Here is a 6,196-nt window from a genome sequence, read left to right as displayed (position 1 = left end):
TTTCCATACAAAACGTATTTCCAGTCATGGGAAGGGGGGGGGAGGGGAGGGGAAGGGGGGGAGAGAGGGGTTGACAATAAATTTTGTTGACTTGTTTGATATTCTCTATACCTATTTTTTGAGATATTTTGTTGTACTTGAATGAATAATAACTGCTTTGTTATTTCAGTGCAGTGATGAAGAGGATTAAAAACTAATCCTTTTTGATAAATGGGAAAAGAAATATAAAACAGCAGAATCATTTCAACAGTGAGCCATAATATATGCCAAGTTTAAAAATTATGATAAGGGATTCTTTGCTCATCAACTCTGTGCAGTCATAACACACAGGTCAGATGGACTGCTGTGACCGCAGTGGAGCAGGGAATTTGAATGCTTAATGAACTGATAAATTCGTTTTTCATACTTTGAGATATTTATCGTTAAAGAACACAAGAGTCTCTATAATCATTATTTTTTTAACTGAACATATATCCATGCTCCAGTAGAATATTATCTTTATCAAAAGCAAACATGTATGCATAAGGACCAATAGCTATCTGATAAAACTTAATCTGACTGCATTTATGTATGTCAACAGATATAGATTAGTATTGGATAATAGGAAAATTATCAGTGATATTGTGTTGTTAGGGAAGAGTTAAGGTATAGCTCTAGCAGTGTTGTTGTACTCTCAACACAATAATTTCATAGACTTCATAGACATTAGCGGCTGGAAGGGACCTCATGAGATTGAGTCCAGCCCCCTTGCCATAGGCAGGAAATCTGCAGCGGTCGAATGATCCCAGCAAGATAAGCATCCAAATGTTTTTTGAATGAGCCCAGAGTAGGTGCTTGCACAACCTCTGGGGCATTTGTTCCAGACCCTGGACACTCGGACTGTAAAGAAGTTTTTCCTTATGTCTAGTCTAAATTGACCTTCCAGAAGTTTGTGGCCTTTAGACCTTGTTATCCCTTGGAACAACTGTTCTCCCAGATCCTGGTGCACACAACTTATATTCTTATAGGCTGCCACCATGTCCCCCCTGAACCTTCTCTTCTCCAGGCTGAAGAGACCCAAGCCCCTCAACCTCTGCTTGTAAGGCTTGCTGTCTTGGCCTTGGATCATGTGGACGGCTCTCCTTTGGACTCTCTCAAGCTTCTCCACATCCCTCCTGAGGTGGGGGGCTCAAAACTGGATACAGTGCTTCAGCTATGGCCTCACTAAGGCAGAGTAAAGTGGGAGGATGATGTCCCTCAGATGCCTTGGCGGATGCATGCCAGAGTTTGGTTTGCTTTGCTAGCTATGGGAACACATTGGTGGCTCATATTTATCTTGTGGTCAATCAAGACCCCCAAGTCACTTTTGGTTGTGGTCCTAGCATTCATCACACTGCCAAGCTTATAAGTATGGTGCTGGTTTTTTCTCCCAAGGTAGAGTACCCTGCTCTTCTCTACGTTGAATGCCATCAGGTTTTGGTCCACCTACCTTGCAGGTCTGTCCAAGTCTGCCTGTATCCCCAGCCTGTCCTCCAGCATGACTGGAGGGCCCATCTCCTGCCCCCCTGGATGCTTTGGATTTTGTCTGATAGGGTGACCCCCTTGGGCAGGTGGAAGACCGATGCAAAGTAACCATTTAGGAGATTGGCATTTTCCTGAGCGTCAGACATCAGCTGCCCCATTTGATTTAGCAGGGGTCCAGTGTTGCCTTTGTTCTTTTTCCCACTTCCCACACATCTGAAGAACGACTTTTTGTTGTCCTTGATTCCTGTGGCTAGCCTGAGTTCAATATCTGCCTTGGCTTTTCTGGTCCACTCTCTACAGGTGCAGGCTAGTGCTGTGTAGTTGTCCTTGGTGGTGATTCCCATTTTCCATCTGGTGTAGGCTTCTCTTTTTAGTTTTAGGAGGTCCAAAAGTTCCCTACTGAGCCAAAGGGGTTCCCCAGCCCACTGCCTGCATTTCCTGTGGGATGGAATGGACTTTCCTTGTGCTTTGAGGATTGCATTCTTAAGGAACAACCATTCCTCATGGACTCCCCTTTCTGAAGGGCCATGGTTTCTTAGTGCCTGGCTGACCAGTCTCCTGAGTTTGTGAAAGTCAGCTTTTCCAAATTTGAGGATTTCTGTTTTACTGAGAGATTTTCCTGCCCTACATTGGACAGAGAAAGTGATCAGTTCCTGATCACTGTCACCAAGCTTCCCTTCGATCCTCAGATTGCTCACCAGATCATCCCCTTTGGCCAGAACCAGATCCAGCAGTGCCTGTCCTCTAGTCAGCCCGTAGACCTCTTACATTAAGCAGAGCTCATCAATGTAAGTGAGGAAGCTATGCAACCAGTCAGATTTGGCTGTATGCTCTTCCCATGAGATGTCAGGGAGGTTGAAGTCACCCATGACAACTATGCATCGGGAGCGTGCAGCCTCAGCCAGTTCCCTATTGAATTCATGATCCAGCTCATCCTCTTGGTTGGGAGGTCTGCAATAGACTCCTACAGTTATATCCCCTTCTCCATACTTTCCCTGTATTTTAACCCAGAGCATCTCAGGATGCCCTCCTTGGTTGCTAAACTTGGTTTGAAGGGAAGTGTACTGCTCCTTCATGTAAAGAGCTACACCCCCACCCCTCCTTCCAACACAGTCTCTTCTCTACAAGGTATAGCCTTCTATACTTATGGACCAGTTGTGGGTGGAGTCCCACCAGGTCTCCATTATCCCTATGAGATCATAATCTTTGTTGCTCAGGAGGAGAAGGGCCAGTTCTTCTTGATTGTTTCCCAAACTCCTGGCATTTGTGTACAGGCAGCTGAGCCTGCCATGGGAAGCCCTGGGCTTCCCTGTGTGCTGAGACATGACCTTTGCTTGGACTGTCATTGGAGTAGGTTCCCTTGGGCTACCTAACCTGTTAATACTATGGTTGACATGACCTGGGCTTGAACTGTTAAATTACTGCACATTCCCCAGCTATCCTAGTTTAAAGCCCTGTCAAGTAGGTCAGCCATTGTGGCCAAGAAGAGCTTCTTCCTTTTCAGGGTAAGGTAGAGGCCATCCCAACAATCTGCTGCCTCTTTCCCTGAAGTGCAGACTGTGGTCAAAGAAGCGGAACCCCTTGCGATGGCACCATTGTTAGAGTCTTCTGTTAACTTCTTTGATGTACCTTTCCCTCTGATGCCCATGATCCATGACTGGGACAATCGAGGAAAACACTACCTGCACCCCCAGACTCTTGAGCCCAGTCCCCAGAGCCCTGTAGTCATTTATGACCTGTCTGGGATTGTTCCAAGCTGTATCATTCATTCCCACATGGATGAGTAGCATGGGATGGTGGTCAGGGGGCCAGATGAGTTTGGGGATCTTCTCAGTTGCACCCCAGACATGAGCTCCTGGGAGGCAGCAGATCCCATGGGCTAAGGGGTCAGGGTGATAGATCATCCCTGTGTCCCCCCTCAAGAGGGAGATGCCCACTGTAATTACTTTGTGCTTTCTCCTGGGTGTGGTTGCTGGTGGCCCTCCATTGTCACATGCTGGAGCCAGTGGCTTGGCTGGCTCTGCTAATGTAAGGGGTCTGAATCATTTGTGTAGCTCCAAGTGAGTGGTAACCCTGGTGCAGTGCCTCCTTGAGCTGGAGACTATCTTAGTCCAGGCAACCCCTGGCTGGACTTCATGGTGGCTCTTCATTTCTGCCCTGGCATTGCCAGCCATCCTTACTCTTTCCACTTTGTTCTTTTGGTGGAGAGCATGGTAATAGGCATCCAGTTCCTGTTCTATATCCCCACTAGTGTGCAGCCTCTGCACTGCTGCCTGGAGCTCCCTAATCTGGCACTCTAGGGCCTCAACTGTTGAGCACACTGTACAAGGGGATGTGTCACTGCTCCTAAACCCAGCTGCTTGCATCCGTTCTAGGTAGCCTTCAAAGCTGGAGGCCAGGGGCTCTGTCTGGGTGGAGTATGGGGCCATGGGTTCTGCCCAGGTGTGGGCAGGGACCATAGGCTCCATTTGGGTAGAGGCTGGGACCACAGGCTCTGTCTGGGTGGAGGCCTCAGTAGTACCAGAGCAGGAGGGGTCTAGATGAAGGGGGGAATTTCAGGGTGTGATGCGTCCCTCCCACCATTGCACAGGTACTGCTGTGCCAACCCCTGTCTTCAGGCTCACTACCTAGAGCCTCGTGCCCCTCCTGCTCACCCTCCTGCATGAACTCTGGTACGAACTCACATGCTGGGCCTAGAATGCACCTGTTTGTACATTCTATTTGCATGGCTCCCTGGGGGGCTGGGCCAAGTAGGAGCCAGATAGACCCTCCTCAGCTCCTCTCAGCTGCCTAGCACCCAACCACTGCAGGGCCCACCTACCTCCTGGTAGTGCTGGGGGGCTGAGTTGAGGTCCAGGTGTGCACTGGAGGTCCTAGGGGTCCAGGGCTCAATGGGCATGCAGTGGGCATTTGCCTGTGAGTCTCTCACCAGAGCCAGGTCCAAACTGCAACTTCTGCTGTTGGCAGGCCCTTTTTAAACTCTGCACATGTGCAGTAGGGCCTGCTGCCAGAGCTCTACCATTCAGTGGCTGGGGGTCCCTGTCCCTGTCTCACTGGAGAAGGGGGCAGGTAAGTGCGCCCGCCTTCCCCTAGTCCCTCACTATGGAGGGGAAGGCTGAGCAGGAGCACGTACTTGGGGCCTGGGCCAAGTAGGATCCCAGGGGGGGGATGACCCTCCTCTGATCCTCTCAGCTGCCTAGCACCCACCCACCTCCCAGCAACTCTGGGGGTCAGGGTCTGCTGGGTGTGTGCTGGTGGTTCTAGGGGTCCTGGGCTCAACAGGGGTGTGATGGGCTTCTGCCTGTACATTTCTCACCAGGGCCGGATCCAAACTGGTGCATCTATCACTGGAGCCAATGCATCTCTCTCTGGTGCATCTCTCACTGGAGCTGGGTTCAAATAATTATGAAACTTCAAAAGTATCTAAAGAAACCAGAGTATTTGGTGGCATGTGGTATTATTAATTTAAGGCAGATTTACTGTGCGAACACTTACCTAGAGTCCTCAACCCTTGTTTGATGATAGCATCTAGTATTCCTCACCTGTATTGTCATCTCTTACTGAGGCCCCATGAAGATCCTGTCATCATGATGTGGGAAGGAGTAAAGAAGTGCTCTTATTTTTCCTTGCCACTAAGCCTGATTCCTTCCATTTTGTTCTTTTTGCCTTTGTCATTCCATCTCCTATTTCAGGCATCCCCTTAAGAATGGACTGCTCATTTGTTATTTCTTGATTATATTTACCAAGCTACCCTCTTTAGCATCATTAGCTAGTTGGTAGCATCACTATAGCATGTCTTACAGCTTCAGGTTATAGGGACTTTGGAAAAAGAACATATTTTCATTTGGATAGTAATCAGCAGGAATCCAGGTTTTCTGTTTCCCATGCAAAAATGGAGAAAAACATGGATTTCCCCCTTTTCCCAAGGAAATTGCAGATTTTTATTTTTAACAGTGAAACCTGCAGATTTCACATTTTTGCAAACAGCTGTCTGCAGGCTGGCAGAGCTCCAGCCTGCAAGGGGCTGGGGGTGTGTGGGAGTAGGGCAGTCTGGCAGGGGTCAGCCTGAAAAGCAGTTTCCATGGGTAAGTCTGGGAGGAGAGGGAGGATTGAGGCCCACATAGGGAGGGAGGGAGGGAGTTGGGCAGGGCTGGGGCTGTGGCTGCTGCCCAGCCAGGGGGTGCGTGCGGCTTTGGGCCCAGGACTAGAATGCACAGCTACAGGGCCCTGGCAGGGAGCGGCACAGGGCTACAGGTTGCTCATCTTGGGGGGTGAGGAGTGGGGCTGGTTCTCCACCACTGCATGCACTTCCAGGGGAGCAGGGGGGACCTGTGCCCCACAGATCTATGTGAAGAGTGGGGGGAGGGTAGGTGTGGGCTCCTCACTGTGGGCTCAGGCTCCCCACCCTGCTGCCCTCCCCAATGGCCTCTGTAGCTCAGTGCAGGGAAGCTCCTTGATGCTGTGAGCTCTGTGCTGCACTGGCAAGGAATCCCCTGCCCATGTGGCAGCAGAGGGGGCAGTAATGTAGGGTTTTGCCCCTCACTGCTGCTGCACAGGAAGGGGACACCTTGCCAGGACAGCACAGAGTTCGCAGTGGCAAGGAGCATCCCTGTGCAGCCCTGCTCTGCCCTGCAGTGCTGGGTCACACCCACTGGGCTGTGGAGGCCCTGGGGGAGGGAAGCAGGGTGGCAAG

General features: G+C 50.2%; 1 long non-coding RNA gene across 1 annotated transcript in view; it reads left to right on the top strand.

Annotated features, from left to right (window-relative positions):
- Window positions 1-1,570: 1,570 nt before the first annotated feature.
- Window positions 1,571-6,196, top strand: part of LOC109299601 — a 20,537-nt gene continuing 15,911 nt past the window's right edge. The window contains exon 1 of the long non-coding RNA XR_002097930.1: window positions 1,571-1,675. This is a non-coding gene — a long non-coding RNA (uncharacterized LOC109299601). The remainder of the gene's footprint in view (window positions 1,676-6,196) is intronic.

This window comes from Gavialis gangeticus, unplaced genomic scaffold (genome assembly GCF_001723915.1).
Source record: "Gavialis gangeticus isolate Ggan-Ray unplaced genomic scaffold, GavGan_comp1, whole genome shotgun sequence".
Classification (NCBI taxonomy): Eukaryota; Metazoa; Chordata; order Crocodylia; family Gavialidae; genus Gavialis; species Gavialis gangeticus.
Note: the sequence above shows the minus strand (reverse complement) of the source record. Positions and strands in the feature narration are given on the sequence as shown.